This window comes from Bombina bombina, chromosome 6 (assembly GCF_027579735.1).
Source record: "Bombina bombina isolate aBomBom1 chromosome 6, aBomBom1.pri, whole genome shotgun sequence".
NCBI classification, from domain to species: domain Eukaryota; kingdom Metazoa; phylum Chordata; class Amphibia; order Anura; family Bombinatoridae; genus Bombina; species Bombina bombina.
Genome location: NC_069504.1, coordinates 668322029 through 668347372, shown reverse-complemented (window position 1 = coordinate 668347372; position 25344 = coordinate 668322029). Strand labels below are relative to the sequence as shown.

At 38.0% G+C, this 25344-nt stretch overlaps 1 protein-coding gene and 2 long non-coding RNA genes across 3 annotated transcripts in view; 2 read left to right on the top strand and 1 right to left on the bottom strand.

The window, feature by feature from the left end:
- The window catches only part of ADGRA2 (adhesion G protein-coupled receptor A2), a 415622-nt gene that overhangs the window by 87789 nt on the left and 302489 nt on the right, over positions 1-25344 (top strand). The gene's annotated exons all lie outside the window — the stretch shown is intronic.
- Positions 1-25344, bottom strand: part of LOC128663428 (uncharacterized) — a 109197-nt gene that overhangs the window by 15197 nt on the left and 68656 nt on the right. The gene's annotated exons all lie outside the window — the stretch shown is intronic.
- On the top strand, positions 3747-5626 carry LOC128663427 (uncharacterized). Its single transcript, XR_008402865.1, has 2 exons — positions 3747-5420; positions 5511-5626. It is a non-coding gene; the product is annotated as an uncharacterized LOC128663427 (long non-coding RNA).

The window sequence follows — 25344 nt, the reverse complement described above, 5'->3', positions numbered from 1 at the left end:
AATAGTCCCATTAGTTCTACTTCAACAAATTTTTTAAGATCTTTTTCTTGTATTTCTTCCGTTAAGCCAATGAGGCGTAAGTTGTTTCTCCTGGCTCTATTTTCTATGTCCTCTATTTTATTTTTCAAACTTTCAATTTGAGTGGACATAGTATGAAAAGCCTGTTCCCTCTGTATAGCCCCATCTTCAATGTCTGAGATTCTTTGCTCTACATTGTTTAGTCTATTTGCAAACTGTTTGATCTCTAATGTTAGTGTAGAAATATTATTTTGTATCATCTCAAATTTAGGCGTAAATAATGCGTCCAACTGTTTTATTAACTCTTCATTATTCGAATTCTGGCTAAGGCTTGTTTCAATTGCTCCCCCATGGGGTTCTAGTGAAATTCTACTCCCCTTTCTTTCCTGATTTTTGTTTCTAGAGGACATATTTGGTGAGGTAGTTTTACTTTTATTTAAATATTTTTCCATATATACTTCTAAAATTGAGTAACAAAATTATAGTGATTATATTTACTAGTGACTCGCAAACTTTTAACTATTCTCTTCTCTCTCCCTTTCCCCTAGTTCTTCCTTTTCCTCTCTTTTTAAGAGACAAGAAAAAGAAAGAAGTGCACTTTCCTATCTCACAGTGACATCCTCACCTTAAGTGCTTTAATTATTCACAGACCCTCTTGGTAAAAAAAAAAAAAAAAAAAAAAAAAAACGACAAGTTTAATTTAACCCGTGTGTACACTATTTCTAGTGTTAGTGTAATCTAACTCTACTTTCCTCATGTGTGTTTAAAGTGTATAAGGTTACTCTTTCTTAAAACCTCAATACAGGGATAATACTCACAGTATGTATCTATCAGGTCTTTTTGATATTATATCCTTTAACCTCTCCGTTATTTTACTACAGATTCCCCTTGTAGTCTTATCTCCAACTGAGCAGTAAATTTAAACCTTCCCGCACTCCAGGTATACTTTGCTCACCCTCCCGCGGTGCAGGATTTAATATAAATCACCTTATATAATAATTTGACCACTCCTATGTCTGGGGATCCACATGTATTCTTACAAATGCAAAAGCCTTTTTGCTATGGTAAATTCACATATATTTTCGAGGTTTTATCTCACATTTATCCACCTAACTTAATAGCAGGTTCTACTTTAGTATCTTATCATTAATCTCCCTATCAATATCACTATTGATCAGCAACCATGTCATATGTGAACTATACACAGTACTTCAGTTATTCTCTAAGTCATGCCATCATTATCAGTAATACTCATCAGCACTGCCACAGATAGAATATATGCATTACTACAGTTAATCAGTGAGTCCTCAGTATCTATATTGCAGAGTTCTCTTAAAGTCCTTAAAATTTTAAGGTTCTTTTAAAGTCCTTAGGTGTATCTTTAGGCCTTTTGCCCGGTTCTTCTCTGGCAATTCTTTACTTATGTAGTGTTTTTAATGCTTATCCCAGCAGCAGTCTCTGCTTTGCTTAATCCCTAGTTTCTTAAGGATGTTGTATAAAGTCTTTCACTATGGGTAGCAAAGGGTCAGGGGGGGGGGGAAAGACAGCAATTGCCAGGTCCTACTCTCGCAGGAACCCCTTAATGCTTTAACTGTGGGTATACACCTGGCCCTCCCCCCCCTCTCTCTGCCCAAGTTTCCAAGCCGACCCAAGAAACACAGCAGCAGGATCCAAAAGCAAACTAACAGTTAATAGGTTTTCACTTATCTTAGTCGTGGAGTGGTTTCAGCCTCTGTCGCTCTCAGGAGCCGCAAGCTCTCATCTCCTTAGTTTCCCTTTTATAATAGGGACTTGACGGTAGGCACAGTGAATATTTACACTCCGGTTCCCGTGGGACCTTCTGTGCCGGTGACTCGGTTGTCTTGTCACCTTGCTGTTTTTCCCCAGGGGCGGGATCCTGATGCCTGGGCGCTCTCACCGCTACTGCCGCTCACCACTCCCTTCGTGGGTCCCCGCGGCTGGCGTGTACCTCCCGGTGATCAGACAGCTGCCTCCTCAGCGAGTTCTCTCAGCCTGGATCAGGCCAGCTGCCGGTAGCCTCCGATCTCCGTTTTGGCCTTTGCGAATCCTGGACGGGATTAGTTTCACCCGCCTATAGGCACTCAGCTTCTCGATATTGCCTCAGGCCTCCAGGTACAGACAGCGTTCTCCACACGCGACTGTGCACCTAGCCCCTCCTACCGGAAGTCCTCCCCATTCAGTGTCATCGGAATCTCGGCGCCTGAAGCACAGGGTTCCGCTCGGGCAATCTTGTTATTGTTGTGCTCTGTGTTGTGTTACTTTGTTGATATTATATCCGCATCAGTGACAAGCTTGATTGATGATGCTTGTAAGTAACACAACACAGAGCACAACAATAACAAGAAAAAGTAAAATTGAATCTATGTGCTAGTATAAGTTATAAGAGCATTCACAATGTATTTAATATGTTTTCAAAATTCATCTGTATTGTATATTACATATGAACAATACATACAAAATATAAGGGATCACACATGATGTCTGTTAAAAATACCTAGAACCCTATATGTGCACAAATAGTTTCAAATCTGTTACAAAAGAAATGCTTGTCTTTATTTTGCCTGTTTCAATATGTATGATCGTTGAAGAGCATAAAAGTTTATTTAATTTAATTTTGACATAGCAAGTAACAAATTAAGCTTAAATTTATTGAAAGTGAGTAAAGTGAAATGTATCATTTGGTACGCACAGGGTTAATTAATAAGAGGAGGTAGGATCAAGGTAGTTTGTGTACAGGTATTTCAGATAACCAATTATAAACCAGCTTAGGGTATACATTTTAATGGCACACATGGTTTTAATTATGTCTATGATTAAGGCTACGGCCGAAACATGTTAGGCGTTTTTGCTGCTTGAAGCTGTGTAATATTGGTCTTTACCAATCCTTTTAATTTTTGCTGAATAAATTTGGACTTTTTAAAATGAAGATGAATGCTTGCAGATTCTGTACCTTTAACATTTATCTATATTATATATATATATATATATATATATATATATATGTATATACCCTATATATATATATATATATATATATATATATGTATATACCGTATATATATATATATATATATATATATATATATATATATATACCGGTGTGTATGTATGTATGTATGTATGTATATATATATATATATATATATATATATATATATATATACATACAGGTATATACTGTATATATTCCAAGTATAGCTAAACATTCAAATACTTTTGTCTGTCACTTCTTGTAGAACAAGACTGTCTTAATATTCTTAACATTTTAATTTTTAAAGATAACCTTAATATAATTTATTTAAACCAGGCATTTCAAAGTACCTGCCCGCGAACCGGTTACATGCGGCCAGCAGGACTGGCCCAACTGTATATCGGGAAATTTCCTAGGAGGTTGTGGCATCTGGGCCTGATCAGAGTCCCGTGCTACCTTAGGGCCTTAGGGTGCACCTTAGGGTCTCTTAATTTTTTACAGAGCTGTATATGTACACATTTTCTACACACACAAACATATACTGTATATATACTGTATGTATATATATATATATATATATAAACTGCAGTGTGTGTGTGTGTGTGTATATATATATATATATATATATATATATATAGTGTGTGTGTATATATATATATATATATATATATATACTGTGTATATATACATAAAACATACATATAGTATCTGTAATAAACAGGCACCTAATGGTCTTTCTTGACAAATTTTAGTTGCAGTCTTTTTATTTTTTATTAAGATTTCTATTTCCAAGGGCTCTATTTATCATCATAATTCTCCTACTTTTGCGCCTATAATTACTCTGTCGGATTTATTCTCCTATTTATCAACACATTTTACGCCCAAAATAAGCTGTAATACGACCTAAAAATACGACCAGTTTTTCGCTCTCGCCAAGGCGCACAGGTGCGCCAAATACAGCCAAAAAACAATGGATTTCAGTCGTATTTTTAGAAATACTCCCAACAAATCGCCGAAAATCATATTTATCATTATTTTGCGCCAAAGGAGAACCTATAATTCTCCTATAAATCCGACCGTGAAAATACTCCATAACCAAGTAGGAGAACTTACAATTTACTCCCAAATTTTATTCATAGAAGATGGAGTTTTTTTGTATTTTGGCCGCTATTTCTCTTGCTCAGTCCCATGAAAATCAAGAAAATGATGGAAATATGTTCCGGAGACGGCAAAGAGTTCCTCGATTGTTTTTGCCCCGTTGTGGACTTGAGGCATTATCCGATCGTGAAATTAAGCGCAAATTCAGGATAAACCGAGAAAGCATTTTGAATCTATATTCTCTGATTAAAAATGACATTGATCCCCGAACCAGAAGAACAAGGGCAATACCTGGACTTCTGAAATTATTCGCAGTTTTACATTTTTTGGCAACCGGATCTTTTCAGGCTGTATCCAGTGATGTTGTGGGCATGAGTCAGCCTTCATTTTGCCGCCATTTAACAATTGTTTTAAAAGCAATTCTAAAACATCTTTCTACATTTATTTATGTTCCTAGGAATGTGCATGAATGGCATACAGTGAAGTCCAACTTTTACCAAGTAGCCGGTATGCCCAATGTTCTTGGTGCTATAGATTGCACCCATATTGCTCTTAGACCACCATCCCTAAGGGAGGAGCAATATAGGAACAGGAAAAGCTTTCATTCCCTAAACATACAGGCTGTGTGTGATGCAAACCTTAGAATTTGGGCTGTTCGATCTGGGTTTCCTGGATCATGTCATGATTTCCACATCCTAAAACAATCTGCACTATTTTCTGCTTTTGAACAGGGCAACATGCCACACGGTTGGCTATTAGGTAAATATGAACTTATTTCCATATAATCTAATTATAATGCAATCAGTTCTCTGTATTTTTTGTAAGTTTTTTTCTGATTTGCACTTTATACATGTCATTAATATATATAAGAATTATGATTAATTGTAATGTTTAAATTATTTATAATCTCTAATCAATTTTTCTTTTGAAAAAATAGGTGATAGTGGTTATCCGTGCCGAACTTGGCTGTTGACACCTGTCCCAATGCCACATACCAGAGGAGAAATTAAATTTAATGAATCCCACCGTAGCACAAGAAGTGCTATCGAAAGAACTTTTGGGGTTTTAAAAATGCGTTTCAGAGTTTTGGATAGGTCTGGAGGAGCACTTCAATATTCGCCTGAAAAATGTAATGATATAATTCTAGTTGCATGCATGTTGCACAACATTGCAATTTCCCAAGGCAATTTAGAGGAGGAGTGTCCCAATGATCCCACAGATGACACTTATATCCCTCAAGAAATTATAGGCAGACACACTACAAGGGCAGGTGTACAAAATAGATTGGAAATTATTGAAAGATATTTTTCATGTAAGTAATATTGCAAACTATTTAGAACTGTGTATTATTCTATTAAATTTTATGTATTTGAATTACTAATATTTCTTTTTTTTTTTTCAGAATACATGTCATCACCCCGAGTTTTAATTATTTTATAAGAAATGTACACAATTCTTTGATATTGAAGTTAACTCCACCCATTTGAAAAAATAAAACTTTTGCTTATTTATCAAAAATGTTTCTTTTATTAAGGGATAAATATCTTTAATGAAAATATAACCAAAACAAACTATATATAAATATGAATAATACAAACTTTAAAACAAACAAAGCAAAAATAAATGTAAATCACAACAAAATTTTAAAAAGCAGAAAATATATACACTTCATTTTTTGGATTCTGTGTATCAATTCTGAGATCTCCTATTCATAATTTCTATTTTTTTTTTATAATATTCACTTTTTATTTCTGAATCACGTTTTAGAATATTGTTCCTTTGTTTCTGTAATTCAATGAGTTCCTTAAAAAAAGCACTTTGTTCCTGTCTAAATGAGGATGCCATATCTGTCAGTGCCTGTATGTCATTTGTTCGCTCTGTGATTGGAGGTTGTCTGACTTCTTCTGCTGTTTCATCAATGTCAGATTCGTTGACCATTGGACTTGCAGCAGGTGTATTTAAATCAGGTGGTGTTGGTCCCTCCTGTGTGTGACCATGTATTTGTGTCTCATCATCATCATCATCGTCTTGATTGATGGTGTCCTCGACTAGTGGTTGCAGTGTCAATTCGACCTGTTCTTCTTCAAAAACAAAAATAAAATTAAAAAACAAATTAAATAAAATAAAAACAACCATATCTAACCTTTAAAATTTACCATTTACATACATACCATCATATAATGCAATTGAACTATCTTGCATTGTTTGAAGCAATGCTCTAACACCTGCTGAGAAATAAAAGGGTTAACAAACTATATTTTCAATTTTTGTGATTTCAATGTACACATGCGTTCAGTCAAAAATATTTTAAACATCGAAGAATTTCAATACCCATACAAACATTGTCTGCTTGATTACAAATTAAATTCCGATAAAAGGTTCATTATATTTATATAATTATGTTAAGAATATATATTTTGTTTGGTTATTTATTTGTGCTTAATATTGCTTTTTAATTATGCCCATTCAAAAGGGCAATTTATGGTATTACAGTAGTCACACCCATAGCTCTATACATCACCCACCCCTCTAACCCTATGTTTTGCGATCTCGATCTCCAAATACTGCAAAGTCTCTTTTTTCTCTCTATTTACCATTTTCTTTTTCTCTCCATCACCCACACCTCTCTTTTGACATCTCTATCTCTCTCACCTTCTATCTCTATCCCCTCCTTTCTATCTCTCTTCCCTCCTGTGTTATCCATCTTTCTATCTCAACAGCACTTTTTTGAAAAGCCTCTGACAAACTAACGATATGATATACACATATAATTTATTTTTTATATTGCTTACATGCGCTTTCTTCTCGATCTCTATTTGTTTGGGAAGTTGAAGCTTGAGGTTCCTGAGACGTAGTTTCATGGACAAAAGGTTGGTCCTCCTGTGCATTTACCTCCTCTTCCCCACAGACATCCTCATGTTGTTCTTAAATATAAATAAAAAAATTTCAATTCACAATATACCTACAAATGTAAGAACACCACCCAAAAAAAAAAAATAATATTTTACCTCTAAAGTCCATTGTGTCTCCAGGAACATCCAGGCCGACCACAACTGCATCCCCCATCCTGGCATAGAGAATTTGTTCGAAATCAGTCAATTCCGCCCTGTATCCTGGTCCTCCACCTGTTGCTTTAGCCGATTGTTTTGCTTGGCATACCTTTTTTTTTATGTTCTTTCTAATGTCGTTAACCCTCTTACGACATGCCCTTACATCCTTCGGAAAACTACCTTCTGAAGACACAGATGCGCTGATTTGGGTCCATATTGCCCGCTTTCTCTGTGGGTTAACAGTTCTTGCCTGGTAGCCGATTATCTCCTCATAATGTTCCACCACTTGTTCCACCAAAATACAATTTTGACGATGGGTGAACATCACACTTCTCCCACTTTTTGTCTTTCCTGCTTGCAATGATGCCATCTTAAAATTGAGTAGTTAAAGTGCGCAAAATGGTATCCACAATGTAACTAAACTTAAATTAAAGTTACAAGCTAATTTAAAGAATTTGTGCATAAAGGTTGCGAGAAAAGGGCGTGGACTTTATTTTTCTGGAAAGATCCCTATGTCGCATTAGTATTTATAAATAAAAATAAAATGAATAACGGTCATGTGTTTGGTTATGTGTAAATATTGTAATTTGAATAATATTTATATAAATTCTTATTACATGTTAGTTTAGTCTGTTTTAAGTAACAATTGTTATATTTGATGGATACTAGCATAAAAAAATACATTTGTTGCAATACAGTAAAAAGTTAAGGTTTGCTTAGAAACTATTAGAGACAATTGATACAATAAAGATTATAAAGCTTCGGATGTAACTAAAAGTTAATAAATGTTTATAATACATATTGAAACATAGATTGAAACTTATAGAAATACCAATCTATATCAATATTGATTTAAAATATTGGATTATTTTATTACTTGTAATTGCGCATTTTTAAATAGAAATTAGTTCCGTTACTTGGCTACACCCTAGAAATAGAAATCAGCACAGCAAGATGGCAAGATCTAGGAAATTCTCTATAGGTGAACTATTGATAATTTCCTATACAATGGAAAAATATTTTCCAAAAAAAAGAAGGGGAATTTACACCTTGGACCAGGATAGGAGAAATAATATTCTCTGTGAAATGGTAAGAAGAGTGAGGCGTATATCTGGACAGAGGAGGACGAGAAAGCAATGCCTAAAACGCTACAATGATTTGTACAGGAGACAATCTAAATTGAGGACACTTATCCGGTGTTACCTGCGCAAATGTAAGACTTTGACATAATCAATATTTAATTCTTAGAATGTATGTTCGTCAGAAATGTATATATAACATTTGTATTTTTATCAATTTCATAACATGTGCACTGGAAAACACATTTATTTTATAAAACTATCAAATTTAATCGTGTTATATAATTTTATTGTATCTCTAGAAATCACTTAGAGAAAAGAAATTCTAGATATGCTCAGAGTCTGGTGATTTATGGCTGTACATTTGTCTATTGTGATTGGCTAACACATTTTAATAGAATTTTACTTTCACAGTTATCTTGAGTGTTGTTTCTAAAGTTAATTAACTTACATTGTTTGGGTTCTCTACTTTACAAGTTTAAAAAGAGATAGTGATGTAAATCTTTGGATTCAACAGTAGACACTGTCTCCCTTGAAGAATGACACGGTTTTTATAATATGTCTGATTCTTTCTTTTATCTATTTATACAGAATTATAAGCCAACATTGTTTTGATGTTTGTAAAAGAAAAGAATGTGTGAAAGTATGTTGTGCACATACTAGTATTAAGGCGATTAGATAAAATAAAATAAAATTTTAGAAAGATTATCTAATCTATTTCTAACATTTGAAATATGGTCTTTTTCAAAAAGATATGTACAAATTAATAATTTTTCTTTTCTATTAAATTGTAGATTACATATGATTTTACATAAAAGTGCAACTAATTTGTTTACATTTTTAAATAGTTAAAAACCGTAGAGCACCGAGATATCTCTGTCCAATTGATGACAATTCCTCAAGTTCTGGTGGAGAATCTGACCCCTTGCCAAGGGTGTTTATGGACAGGGAGGGAAATGATATTCCAGGTATTTATAAATTGTAATAATTTATATATTTATAGATCCATACAATGTTGGCAATAAAATGAACATTTTTTGTGTTTAAGTAATAAGAAGGCAACAACGTAGGGCAAGGCCTATTATTGAAAATGAGTCAAATGAGGAAGAAGAACTTCAGAATCAGAATTTGGAAGGTTAAATTAATTTTATTACTTTTTATTGCATTTATAATAAAAAAATAATTTTATTTGAAATGTAAACCATTGTTTTGTTATACATAGATGATGCAGAAATTCAGGTTGAGAATTACCGTCAAGATGGAGAGGCAAATAATGAGGAGAGAGAAGAAGTGGTACAAGATTCTGAAATAGAACAAGTGCTTGTGCAGGAAGACGATTTCGAAGATAGTAAGTAATAATATATTAGAAAAATTCTAGTGATAACAGAATATTGTACTAACGAATATATATATATATATATATATATATATATATGCAGCCAAAAGAAAATGCACTCTCAGGACTTTCAAAAACAAGACCTCTGAAAACGTTACAGAAATAAAAGTAACTTGTTTATGAAAGTCCTGAGAGTGCATTTTCTTTTGGCTGCATATCTTCTACAAATTTGCACCCAGGCAGTTTTCCTTTGTGGGCGAGTTCTGGTGTTTGGGATACCTATATATATATATATATATATATATATATATATATATATATATATATATATATATATATATATATATAATAGAGAGAGAGAGATAGAGAGATAGATAGATAGATAGATAGATAGATAGATAGATAGATAGAGAGAGAAATAAATAAAAAAAAAGGATAATGAATTATTTTTAATATATACAAGTGGAGTAAAATCTAAAATTTCATTTTATACAGTGATGCAAGAAGAAGAGGTGGACAGACAGGTGCATGATGAAAATAGTTCAAATGAATCCTCTGATACCATTAATTATGACTGGGGTGAGTATATCAGACATGTGTTTATATATGGATTTAAAAATACATAAGAATAACCTTATTCTTTATTTTATACAGTACCTGAAGATCAAAACATATTGATTAACAAGAAACAGTTATTGGAGATATTAAAGAAAGCTGAAAAAGGACTGAAATAAAACTATTCAAGTTTGCATGACATGCGCCTTAAAATAGAAAAAATGTAACAATACAATTTGATTTATCATAATTTATTTTTATTTTTGTGATAAAAAATAAATATTTATGTTTAACCGTGTATTGGTGTCCTTATAAATTATTATAAACATAACACGGAAATCAATATAACAATGTATGAGATTGAATAAGGGACAGTCTACAATCTTTTTTTTTATTTTTTGTAAAAGATTGATATTCACTTTATTTGTGAGTTTAATGTTTAGCATTAACAACTCATTTATATTAATACACTTTTTTTTTATTTATCTGTGGTTAACTTGGACTTCTTCCAGCTCACTGATGAAATGACTATCACTGATTATTATCTATTCTCTTGCATTAGCATTGTGTAGTAACCCCAGTGCCTGAACAGAGTGTTATCTATATGGCCAACGTGTAATTTCAAACTATTTTGAAAAGATATTTCAAAAGCCTGTGATAAGAGGCAGCCATGAAATTTGCATATAAAGTATGTTTAGTTTAAAATAAGATTATTTACAAAAAAGACATTTCACCAGAAAAGAAATGTGAAATTGTATTAATATTAATAAAGGTAGAATGGCAATAGTTTACTGTCCATAGAAACACTTTAGAAATAGTCATATGGGTCATGCCAAGGGGGCTTGGATCATGTCAGCTATGAACTAAAAAAATATACATTCATATATATATATATATTTAAAAAATCAATATTTTACAAACACAATCTTGAATATTTGTCAATTCAAATAAATATTGAGGAAGTAAAATTGATGTAATGCAAGGCAGATTATATTAAAATGGATTTAAAATTTATAAAAAAAAAATAATAATAATCAAATGGATTAAAAAATTTAGAAAAGTATTATATTAGTTATTAAAAAACAAATGATAAAAATAAAATTAAAATAAATGATATTAACATTATTGGCTCGAAATAATCGACATTGAAAGCTGTTTTAATGATAAATAAGGCGCATTTTAAAAAATTGTGGCGAGATTTATCAATAATCCGCCGCATCTCGACAATGGAAATCAGCGATAAAATACTACTGGTTTAATGATAAATATTGGCGCACATGTGCGCCTTTGCAAGGGCGAGATGCGGCGAGTTCTTAGGAGAATTGAAAGTCGTAATTCTAAAATGAATGATAAATAGAGCCCCTAATGTTAATCAAACAGAAACTGTTTAACAACTCCTTTGTGCTGGTTATATACCTAGTTTGGGAGTTGGAGACTCATAATCTCCAGGTTGGATAGCAGAGATGTGGAGTAGGTGTTGGTGCAATGCAGTCGTACAGTGATAATCCCCTTTTATTTGGAAGTGGCAGTGAATGAAACTTTAATAGGCGCACTATAATGAAAGGAGCAATTAAGGCCAGTTTGCATGCAATTTTTTTAAGCAACCCCCTTAATTAGAAGCTATAAATCAGACTGTCAAATAATTAGCGCACTACAAGACTGGTTGGTCAGTGTAATGTTTTTATTTTTACATGTAGTTTAGTCTAATGGGAGTTTTTACTATGAGGCTGGGGAGAGCCTCAGTTAAACTGAATCTCTGGTTTACTTCAGTGTAAAGAACAGTATAATTGAAAATGATGCTATTCCCTGTTGACACTACTGGGTATATTAAATAAAGGTTTCTGAGGATAACATATATGAACTGAGGTAAAGAAATCATGTAAAGAAACAGTGGTCTTTTAAAAAGGCCTCGTAATAAAATGCCGCCAAATTTCAGACAAAATACAGACGGCTAGATTACGAGTTTTTGTTGGTAAAGCTGTGCGGTGCTAACGAGCCTTTTTCTCCAACATAGGTGTGTCCGGTCCACGGCGTCATCCTTACTTGTGGGATATTCTCTTCCCCAACAGGAAATGGCAAAGAGCCCAGCAAAGCTGGTCACATGATCCCTCCTAGGCTCCGCCTACCCCAGTCATTCTCTTTGCCGTTGTACAGGCAACATCTCCACGGAGATGGCTTAGAGTTTTTTAGTGTTTAACTGTAGTTTTTTTATTCAATCAAGAGTTTGTTATTTTAAAATAGTGCTGGTATGTACTATTTACTCTGAAACAGAAAAGAGATGAAGATTTCTGTTTGTAAGAGGAAAATGATTTTAGCAACCGTTACTAAAATCCATGGCTGTTCCACACAGGACTGTTGAGAGGAATTAACTTCAGTTGGGGGAACAGTGAGCAGTCTTTTGCTGCTGGAGGTATGACACATTCTAACAAGACGATGTAATGCTGGAAGCTGTCATTTTCCCTATGGGATCCGGTAAGCCATTTTTATTCAGACAGTAAATAAGGGCTTCACATGGGCTTATTAAGACTGTAGACATTTTCTGGGCTAAATCGATTCATATATACACATATTTAGCCTTGAGGAATCATTTAATCTGGGTATTTTTGTAAAATAATATCGGCAGGCACTGTTTTAGACACCTTATTCTCTAGGGGCTTTCCCTAATCATAGGCAGAGCCTCATTTTCGCGCCGGTATTGCGCACTTGTTTTTGAGAAGCATGACATGCAGTCGCATGTGTGAGGAGCTCTGATACATAGAAAAGACTTTCTGAAGGCGTCATTTGGTATCGTATTCCCCTTTGGGCTTGGTTGGGTCTCAGCAAAGCAGATACCAGGGACTGTAAAGGGGTTAAAGATAAAAACGGCTCCGGTTCCGTTATTTTAAGGGTTAAAGCTTCCAAATTTGGTGTGCAATACTTTTAAGGCTTTAAGACACTGTGGTGAAATTTTGGTGAATTTTGAACAATTCCTTCATACTTTTTCGCAATTGCAGTAATAAAGTGTGTTCAGTTTAAAATTTAAAGTGACAGTAACGGTTTTATTTTAAAACGTTTTTTGTACTTTGTTATCAAGTTTATGCCTGTTTAACATGTCTGAACTACCAGATAGACTGTGTTCTGAATGTGGGGAAGCCAAGGTTCCTTCTCATTTAAATAGATGTGATTTATGTGACACTGAAAATGATGCCCAAGATGATTCCTCAAGTGAGGGGAGTAAGCATGGTACTGCATCATTCCCTCCTTCGTCTACACCAGTCTTGCCCACTCAGGAGGCCCCTAGTACATCTAGCGCGCCAATACTCCTTACTATGCAACAATTAACGGCTGTAATGGATAATTCTATCAAAAACATTTTAGCCAAAATGCCCACTTATCAGCGCAAGCACGACTGCTCTGTTTTAGATACTGAAGAGCATGGGGACGCTGTTGATAATGGTTCTGAAATGCCCCTACACCAGTCTGAGGGGGCCAGGGAGGTTTTGTCTGAGGGAGAAATTTCAGATTCAGGGAAAATTTCTCAACAAGCTGAACCCGATGTGATTACATTTAAATTTAAGTTGGAACATCTCCGCGCTCTGCTTAAGGAGGTATTATCCACTCTGGATGATTGTGAGAATTTGATCATCCCAGAGAAACTATGTAAAATGGACAAGTTCCTAGAGGTCCCGGGGCTCCCAGAAGCTTTTCCTATACCCAAGCGGGTGGCGGACATTGTAAATAAAGAATGGGAAAGGCCCGGTATACCTTTCGTCCCTCCCCCCATATTTAAAAAATTGTTTCCTATGGTCGACCCCAGAAAGGACTTATGGCAGACAGTCCCCAAGGTCGAGGGAGCGGTTTCTACTTTAAACAAACGCACCACTATACCCATAGAAGATAGTTGTGCTTTCAAAGATCCTATGGATAAGAAATTAGAAGGTTTGCTTAAAAGGATGTTTGTTCAGCAAGGTTACCTTCTACAACCAATTTCATGCATTGTCCCTGTCACTACATCCGCGTGTTTCTGGTTCGATGAGCTAGTAAAGGCGATCGATAGTGATTCTCCTCCTTATGAGGAGATTATGGACAGAATCCGTGCTCTCAAGTTGGCCAATTCTTTCACCCTAGACGCCACTTTGCAATTGGCTAGGTTAGCGGCGAAAAATTCTGGGTTTGCTATTGTGGCGCGCAGAGCGCTTTGGTTGAAATCTTGGTCAGCGGATGCGTCTTCCAAGAACAAACTACTTAACATTCCTTTCAAGGGGAAAACGCTGTTTGGCCCTGACTTGAAAGAGATTATCTCTGATATCACTGGGGGTAAGGGCCACGCCCTTCCTCAGGATAGGTCTTTCAAGGCCAAAAATAAACCTAATTTTCGTCCCTTTCGTAGAAACGGACCAGCCCCAAGTGCTACGTCCTCTAAGCAAGAGGGTAATACTTCTCAAGCCAAGCCAGCCTGGAGACCAATGCAAGGCTGGAACAAGGGAAAGCAGGCCAAGAAACCTGCCACTGCTACCAAGACAGCATGAAATGTTGGCCCCCGATCCGGGACCGGATCTGGTGGGGGGCAGACTCTCTCTCTTTGCTCAGGCTTGGGCAAGAGATGTTCTGGATCCTTGGGCACTAGAAATAGTCTCCCAAGGTTATCTTCTGGAATTCAAGGGGCTTCCCCCAAGGGGGAGGTTCCACAGGTCTCAATTGTCTTCAGACCATATAAAGAGACAGGCATTCTTACATTGTGTAGAAGACCTGTTAAAAATGGGAGTGATTCATCCTGTTCCATTAGGAGAACAAGGGATGGGGTTCTACTCCAATCTGTTCATAGTTCCCAAAAAAGAGGGAACGTTCAGACCAATCTTAGATCTCAAGATCTTAAACAAGTTTCTCAAGGTTCCATCGTTCAAAATGGAAACCATTCGAACAATTCTTCCTTCCATCCAGGAAGGTCAATTCATGACCACGGTGGATTTAAAGGATGCGTATCTACATATTCCTATCCACAAGGAACATCATCGGTTCCTAAGGTTCGCATTCCTGGACAAGCATTACCAGTTCGTGGCGCTTCCTTTCGGATTAGCCACTGCTCCAAGGATTTTCACAAAGGTACTAGGGTCCCTTCTAGCGGTACTAAGACCAAGGGGCATTGCAGTAGTTCCTTACTTGGACGACATTCTGATTCAAGCGTCGTCCCTTCCTCAAGCAAAGGCTCACACGGACATAGTCCTGGCCTTTCTCAGATCTCACGGATGGAAAGTGAACGTGGAAAAGAGTTCTCTATCTCCGTCGACAAGGGTTCCCTTCTGGGGAACAATAATAGACTCCTTAGAAATGAGGATTTTTCTGACAGAGGCCAGAAAAACAAAACTTCTAAACTCTTGTCAAACACTTCATTCCGTTCCTCTTCCTTTCATAGCGCAGTGCATGGAAGTAATAGGTTTGATGGTAGCGGCAATGGACATAGTTCCTTTTGCGCGCATTCATCTAAGACCATTACAACTGTGCATGCTCAGTCAGTGGAATGGGGACTATACAGACTTGTCTCCGAAGATACAAGTAAATCAGAGGACCAGAGACTCACTCCGTTGGTGGCTGTCCCTGGACAACCTGTCACAAGGGATGACCTTCCGCAGACCAGAGTGGGTCATTGTCACGACCGACGCCAGTCTGATGGGCTGGGGCGCGGTCTGGGGACCCCTGAAAGCTCAGGGTCTTTGGTCTCGGGAAGAATCTCTTCTACCGATAAATATTCTGGAACTGAGAGCGATATTCAATGCTCTCAAGGCTTGGCCTCAGCTAGCAAAGGCCAAGTTCATACGGTTTCAATCAGACAACATGACGACTGTTGCGTACATCAACCATCAGGGGGGAACAAGGAGTTCCCTGGCGATGGAAGAAGTGACCAAAATCATTCAATGGGCGGAGACTCACTCCTGCCACCTATCTGCAATCCACAACCCAGGAGTGGAAAATTGGGAAGCAGATTTTCTGAGTCGTCAGACATTACATCCAGGGGAGTGGGAACTCCATCCGGAAATCTTTGCCCAAATTACTCAACTGTGGGGCATTCCAGACATGGATCTGATGGCCTCTCGTCAGAACTTCAAGGTTCCTTGCTACGGGTCCAGATCCAGGGATCCCAAGGCGACTCTAGTAGATGCACTAGTAGCACCTGGGACCTTCAAACTAGCTTATGTATTCCCGCCGTTTCCTCTCATCCCCAGGCTGGTAGCCAGGATCAATCAAGAGAGGGCGTCGGTGATCTTGATAGCTCCTGCGTGGCCACGCAGGACTTGGTATGCAGATCTGGTGAATATGTCATCGGCTCCACCATGGAAGCTACCTTTGAGACGAGACCTTCTTGTTCAAGGTCCGTTCGAACATCCGAATCTGATCTCACTCCAGCTGACTGCTTGGAGATTGAACGCTTGATCTTATCAAAACGAGGGTTCTCAGATTCTGTTATTGATACTCTTGTTCAGGCCAGAAAGCCTGTAACTAGAAAAATTTACCACAAAATATGGAAAAAATATATCTGTTGGTGTGAATCTAAAGGATTCCCTTGGGACAAGGTAAAGATTCCTAAGATTCTATCCTTTCTTCAAGAAGGATTGGAGAAAGGATTATCTGCAAGTTCCTTGAAGGGACAGATTTCTGCCTTGTCTGTGTTACTTCACAAAAAGCTGGCAGCTGTGCCAGATGTTCAAGCCTTTGTTCAGGCTCTGGTTAGAATCAAGCCTGTTTACAAACCTTTGACTCCTCCTTGGAGTCTCAACTTAGTTCTTTCAGTTCTTCAGGGGGTTCCGTTTGAACCCTTACATTCCGTTGATATTAAGTTATTATCTTGGAAAGCAATTTCTTCTGCTAGAAGAGTTTCAGAATTATCTGCTCTGCAGTGTTCTCCTCCTTATCTGGTGTTCCATGCAGATAAGGTGGTTTTACGTACTAAACCTGGTTTTCTTCCAAAAGTTGTTTCTAACAAAAACATTAACCAGGAGATAGTCGTACCTTCTTTGTGTCCGAAACCAGTTTCGAAGAAGGAACGTTTGTTGCACAATTTGGATGTTGTTCGCGCTCTAAAATTCTATTTAGATGCTACAAAGGATTTTAGACAAACATCTTCCTTGTTTGTTGTTTATTCTGGTAAAAGGAGAGGTCAAAAAGCAACTTCTACCTCTCTCTCTTTTTGGATTAAAAGCATCATCAGATTGGCTTATGTGACTGCCGGACGGCAGCCTCCTGAAAGAATCACAGCTCATTCCACTAGGGCTGTGGCTTCCACATGGGCCTTCAAGGACGAGGCTTCTGTTGATCAGATATGTAGGGCAGCGACTTGGTCTTCACTGCACACTTTTACCAAATTTTACAAGTTTGATACTTTTGCTTCTTCTGAGGCTATTTTTGGGAGAAAGGTTTTGCAAGCCGTGGTGCCTTCCATTTAGGTGACCTGATTTGCTCCCTCCCTTCATCCGTGTCCTAAAGCTTTGGTATTGGTTCCCACAAGTAAGGATGACGCCGTGGACCGGACACACCTATGTTGGAGAAAACAGAATTTATGTTTACCTGATAAATTACTTTCTCCAACGGTGTGTCCGGTCCACGGCCCGCCCTGGTTTTTTAATCAGGTCTGATAATTTATTTTCTTTAACTACAGTCACCACGGTATCATATGGTTTCTCCTATGCAAATATTCCTCCTTAACGTCGGTCGAATGACTGGGGTAGGCGGAGCCTAGGAGGGATCATGTGACCAGCTTTGCTGGGCTCTTTGCCATTTCCTGTTGGGGAAGAGAATATCCCACAAGTAAGGATGACGCCGTGGACCGGACACACCGTTGGAGAAAGTAATTTATCAGGTAAACATAAATTCTGTTTTTTCTTACCGCTCACTTAAGCCAACGCTGGTATTACAAGTTTTCTTCAAGCCGGCGTTAGCCTCAGAAAAGTGAGCGTTAAGCAAAATATAGCTCCACATCTCACTGTAATACCAGTGCTGCTTACGGTTGCGGTAAGCTGGCAAAACGTGCTCGTGCGCGATTTCCCCATAGGAAACAATGGGGCTGAGCTGGCTGAAAAAAACCTAACACCTGCAAAAAAGCAGCGTTCAGCTCCTAACGCAGCCCCATTGTTTCCTATGGGGAAATTAATTTTATGTCTGCACCTAACACCCTAACATGAACCCCAAGTATAAACACCCCTAATCTTACACTTATTAACCCTAATCTGCCGCCCCGCAATCGCTGACACCTACATTATATTATTAACCCTAATCTGCCGCTCCGGACACCACCGCCACCTACATTATACTTATGAACCCCTAATCTGCTGCCCCCAACATCCCCGAACCCTACATTACATTTATTAACCTCTAATCTGCCCCCCCAACGTCGCAGCAACTATATTAAATTTATTGACCCCTAATCTGCCGCCGCCAACGTCACCGGCACTATAATAAATGTATTAACCCCTAAACCTAAGTCTAACCCTAACTCTAACACCCCCCTAACTTAAATATAATTTAAATACATCTAAATAAATTTACTACAATTAAATAAATTATTCCTATTTAAAATAAATGTAAACTAATAGTTACATTGTAGCTATCTTAGGATTTATATTTATTTTACAGGCAACTTTGTATTTATTTTAACTAGGTAGAATAGTTATTAAATAGTTATTAACTATTTAATAACTACCTAGTTAAAATAAGTACAAATTTACCTGTAAAATAAATCCTAACCGAAATTACAATTACACCTAACACTACACTATCATTAAATTAATTACATAAATTACCTACAATTAACTACAATTAAATACAATTAAATTAAATAAACTAAAGTACAAAAAACAAACAAACACTAAATTACAGAAAATAAAAAAAGAATGACAATTTTTTTAAACTAATTACACCTAATCTAATCCCCCTAATAAAATAAAAAAGCCCCCCAAAATAATAAAATTCCCTACCCTATACTAAATTACAAATAGCCCTTAAAAGGGCCTTCGGGGCATTGCCCCAAAGTAATCAGCTCTTTTACCTGTAAAAAAAATACAATACCCCCCAACATTAAAACCCACCACCCACACACCCAACCCTACTCTAAAACCCACCCAATCCCCCCTTAAAAAAACCTAACACTACCCCTTGAAGATCACCCTACCTTGAGCCGTCTTCACCCAGCTGGGCACAAGTGGACGTCCAGAGGGGCAGAAGTCTTCATCCGATCCGGCCAGAAGAGGACCTCCAGGCCAGCAGAAGTCTTCATCCAGGCGGCATCTTCTATCTTCTTCCATCCGGAGCGGAGCGGGTCCGAAGACATCCAACGCGGAGCATCCTCTTCCATCCGACGGCGACTGAAGAATGAAGGTTTCTTTAAGTGACGTCATCCAAGATGGCGTCCCTTCAATTCCGATTGGCTGATAGAATCCTATCAGCCAATCAGAATTAAGGTAGGAAAAATCCTATTGGCTGATGCAATCAGCCAATAGGATTGATCTCGCATTCTATTGGCTGTTCCAATCAGCCAATAGAATGTGAGCTCAATCCTATTGGCTGATTGGATCAGCCAATAGGATTGAACTTCAATCCTATTGGCTGATTGCATCAGCCAAAAGGATTTTTCCTACCTTAATTCCGATTGGCTGATAGGATTCTATCAGCCAATCGGAATTAAATGGACGCCATCTTGGATGACGTCACTTAAAGGAACCTTCATTCTTCAGTCGCCATCAGATGGAAGAGGTTGCTCCGCGTCGGATGTCTTCAAGATGGACCCGCTCCACTCCGGATGGAAGAAGATAGAAGATGCCGCCTGGATGAAGACTTCTGCCGGTCTGTAGGTCCTCTTCTGGCCGGATCGGATGAAGACTTCTGCCCCTCTGGACGTCCACTTGTGCCCGGCTGGGTGAAGACGGCTCAAGGTAGGGTGATCTTCAAGGGGGTAGTGTTAGGTTTTTTAAGGGGGGATTGGGTGGTTTTTAGAGTAGTGTTGGGTGTGTGGGTGGTGGGTTTTAATGTTGGGGGGTATTGTATTTTTTTTTTTACAGGTAAAAGAGCTGATTACTTTGGGGCAATGCCCCTCAAAAGGCCCTTTTAAGGGCTATTTGTAATTTAGTATAGGGTAGGGAATTTTATTATTTTGGGGGGCTTTTTTATTTTATTAGGGGGATTAGATTAGGTGTAATTAGTTTAAAAAAATTGTAATTCTTTTTTTATTTTCTGTAATTTATTGTTATGGTTTTTTTGTACTTTAGTTTATTTAATTTAATTGTATTTAATTGTAGTTAATTATAGGTAATTTATGTAATTAATTTAATTATAGTGTAGTGTTAGGTGTAATTGTAATTTAGATTAGGATTTATTTTACAGGTAAATTTGTACTTATTTTAACTAGGTAGTTATTAAATAGTTAATAACTATTTAATAACTATTGCACCTAGTTAAAATAAATACAAAGTTGCCTGTAAAATAAAAATAAATCCTAAAATAGCTACAATGTAACTATTAGTTATATTGTAGCTAGCTTAGGGTTTATTTTATAGGTAAGTATTTAGTTTTAAATAGGATTAATTTATTTAATAGTAGTAAATTTATTTTGTGTTATTTAAATTGTATTTAAGTTGGGGGTGTTAGGGTTAGACTTAGGTTTAGGGGTTAATAAATTTAATATAGTAGCGGCAACGTTGGGGGCGGCAGATTAGGGGTTAATAAATGTAGGTAGGTGTCGGCGATGTTAGGGACGGCAGATTAGGGGTTAATAAAATTTAACTAGTGTTTGCGAGGCGGGAGTGCGGCGGTTTAGGGGTTAATAAATTTATTACAGTGGCAGCGATGTCCGGCCGGCAGATTAGGGGTTAAACATTTTAGTTAAGTGTTTCCGATGTGGGGGGCTCGGTTTAGGGGTTAATAGGTAGTTTATCGGTGTTAGTGTACTTTTTAGCACTTTAGTTAAGAGCTTTATGTTCCGGCCCATAAAACTCTTAACTACTGACTTTTAAATGCGGTAGGAGTCTTGCCAGGAGAGGGTCTACCGCTCACTTTTTCAGGCGATCATAATACCGGCGTTAGGCAAATCCCAGTAAAAAGATAGTATACGCAATTGACGTAAGGGGATTTGCGGTATGCTAAAATCGTGGAAAAAAAGTGAGCAGTAGACCCTCTCCTGTCTGACTAGTAATACCAGCGGGCGTTAAAAAGCAGTGTTGGGACCCCTCAACGCTGCTTTTTAAGGCTAACGCAAGACTCGTAATCTAGGCGAGAGTTTTTTAAACGATAACCATAATTCTGTCTATAAAGGATTTAATATGCATATGCTTCAAATGTAGTACAAATACAAATCCCAAATTCCAGAATTCTAAAATATGGAATGATAACAAAAAAACAAAAAAAACTTTTTAACCCCTTAACTTGCGTGACAACACATGGGGACGGATTTATTACGATGTAGTGGATTATGTCCGCCCGACATCACTAAATACCAAAAGCATACACTGTTGGCATTTAACATTGCACAAGCATTTCACTAGAAATGCTTGTGCAATGCCGCCCCCTGCAGATTGGCCGCAAGCAGGGGCTGTCCACCACCTCAGAGGTGGCAGGCGAGTTAAGGAACAGCGGTCTTAAGACTCCCAGCATGTTAAATCGGCCCCATAGTCTTCATCCACACACGTGTTGTCATCCCGAGGGGCACTTTTAGAGTTCTTTACAGCTCCCCTGCACTTACCCCCAAATCCCTGGTGATCCAGTTACTGGCATGGCCAGAGGAATCCCATGTGTGGTGACGAAACCAAGCCACGAAAACCAGAAAGTGGAAGACTGCTCCACTAGACTTATGGGAGCAGGATGCGAGTAAGTATTTAAACCCCTCGGCCTCAGCTCCCATAAGTCCTAGAAACCCCCAAGACCCACCATTTGAAAGGACATCACTTCCAGTAGTATGTCTATGCTGATGATACAAATACCTATACCTTCTATCCTGGCATCACTCCTTGGCTTTTTTCATGTGTTACCAACTCTCTTCTGCAGGACCTCAACTACTTAAAAACTCACCATATCAAGAACTAAACTAAACTTTACTCCCTGCAAGTTGAAAGCTATAATTGTTATCTTTCTATCTTTTAATAGAACTTCAATTATATACACAGTACTAACCAAGCCCGCTGCCCTGGCTTCACCTTTAACTCCTTACTGTTCTTCATAACTCACATCCAACATCCTCACTTATAAAACATTGCCAATATTTAATTCTAGTTCTGTGCTGGCTTAACATATTTTCCCAAAACAGAGGCGTAACTAGAAACCACAGGGCCCAGGTGCAAGAATCTAAGAAGGCCCCCCCCCCACCCCAAAAAAATGTGAATTTGATACATATATATGTATATTTTTTTAACATTTAACACAGAAAAAAAAAATGTGAATCCGATTACATGTCTGCAAAAAGAGGTACCCTGTGCCCACAGTCTGTGAGATGGTCTGACCCCCTATTACTGTATATAGTGACACTGTTTAACCCACCAGTACTGTATATAGTGAGTCAGTGACACAGTTTGTAATCTGCCGGTGAGATGGCTGGCCTGACCCTACCCGCCCCAGTACTTTATAAAGTGACCACAGTAGTCTGTGACATGGTCCAGCCTCCCGTACTGTATATAGTGGTACTGTATAGTGACACTGTTTACCCCCTACCCCCCATGCTGTAGTAACAAGGTCTGTAATTTGCTGGTTCCACATACATACACACATACACACACACATAAACACCAATAGGTAAAACAGAAACACTAACCCCTGTAATCAGAGACACTAGTGAACCATCATGTCACACTCACATGAAGTCAGTGCAGGCAGTGGCAGGTCAACATTTTTTATTGAAAGAAAAAAAATATTTTTTTTTTAAGCTGGGCCCCCACCCTCAGGGGCGCAGTCGCAGTTGCGACCTCTGCACACCCTGTAGTTCCGCCCCTGTGCCAAAACTAAGTGTATCTCTTTGTTATTATTTAGTCAGAATAAAAGAAAAAAGTTTAGTTTAAAGAAGAAATGTAAAATGACAACTCCTTGCATTCTTATTTACATTGTCACTCACTAGCATTTAGACATAATCTGTTCTTGTACTTTCTAAATTTCACTTTCCCTTAGATTTAATTCATATGAAATCCTCTGCCAAAACCTCTTTCTCAAGTGTATTTGTCAAACAAATTACAGTCCCATCTTTCCTTTTTGTGACATAGCAGGAGAGCTGCTGGCAGTTGATTTGATCAAACACTAACACATGCTCACTTAGGAACTGACCTGTGAAGTCTATTGTGCTGTTTCAAGGGGGTTTATCCTGGCAACAGCCTTTCAAGAGAGACATGGCTGCAACCTCTATACATCACTCTATTAGCTCTGAACTTGTAGCCAAGCTTAGCTCTCCTCACTGTATCTGGAGAGTAGAGGTATTCAGTACAATTCAAGATTAGTGTGCATATATACAGTGTATATATATATATATATATATATATATATATATATATATATATATATATATATATATATAAATATACAGTATCCCGCAAAAGTGAGTACACCCTTCACATTTTTGTAAATATTTTATTCTATATTTTCATGTGACAACACTGAAGAAATGACACTTTACTACAATGTAAAGTTGTGATTGTACAGCCTGTATAGCAGTGCAAATTTGCTGTCCCCTCAAAATAACTCAACACACAGCCATTTATGTCTAAACTAGGGCTGGGCGTTATGGGGGGGATTCGAGATTTTTTTAATAAAAAAAATTGTGATTGCGATTTAATCGCAATTGTCTTATAAATTACTATAACACCTTAATTTTGCACAAGTGGACTGGTGTTACTGTAGCATGAGAGTGGCCCATCGGAATTAAACACCGACACGACACCAGCTTTTTCATTGCAGGCAGTGCTGTGGGATGGATCATGATACTTCCTGTTCTGTCACTACAGTTCATGTGAGCCCCACATCTTCACATCTGAGGGAAAATATTAACTTGTTCTAATGTTTAAAATGCACTGAGGTCCCTGGGAGGCAGCTTAGAAAATACTATTTCAAATTAAAACACAGTGCATAATAAAGCGGTACTTTATTAGCGTTTTAGCCTCTTAGCTGCCTCCCAGGGACCTCAGTGCATTTTTAACATTAGAACAAGTAATATTTTCCCTCAGATGTGAAGATGTGGGGCTCACAGGAACTGTAGTGACAGAACAGGAAGTATCATGATCCCACAGCACCGCCTGTAATGAATAAGCCGGTGTCGTGTCGGTGCTAAATTCCGATGGGCCACTCTCATCCTACAGTAACACCAGTCCACCAATCACCTTCCCGGGACCATCCCAGGAACACTGGCTGCTCAAAGGGAGAGACACGTCACGTGTGCGCTCACGATCTTCTCTTCAGTCGCCGCTAAGCCTGTTCACATGGGGCGAGTGATGTCACTTCTGGGCGGGGCTAAACATTACGTACTCTCAGTGATTAATCGTGGTTTAAAACCACAACCACAATTAATCGTGCAGCCCTAGTCTAAACCATTGGCAACAAAAGTGAGTACACCCCTAAGTGGAAATGTCCAAATTGAGTTCAAAGTGTCAATATTTTGTGTGACCACCATTATTTTCCAGCACTGCCTTAACCCTCTTGGGTATGGATTACACTAGAGCTTCACCGGTTGCCACTGGAGTCCTCTTCCACTCCTCCATAACAACATCACGGAGCAGGTGGATGTTAGAGATCTTGCGCTCCCCCACCTTCCGTTTGAGGATTCCCCATAGATTCTCAATAGGGTTTAGGTCTGGAGATATGCTTGGCCAGTCCATCACCTTTACCCTCAGCTTCTTTAGCAAGGCAGTGGTCGTCTTGGAGGTGTGTTTGGGGTTGTTATCATGTTGGAATACTGCCCTGTGGCCAAGTCTCCGAAGGGAGGGGATCCTGCTCTGCTTCAGTATGTCACAGTACATGTTGGCATTCATGGTTCCCTCAATGAACTGTAGCTCCCCAGTGCCGGCAGCACTTATGCAGGCCCAGACCATGGCACTCCCACCACCATGCTTGACTGTAGGCAAGACACACTTGTCTTTGTACTCCTCACCTGGTTGCCACCACACACGCTTGACACCATATGCAACCTAATAAGTTTATCTTGGTCTCATCGGACCACAGGACATGGTTCCAGTAATCTATATCCTTAGTCTACTTGTCTTCAGCAAACTGTTTGCAGGCTTTCTT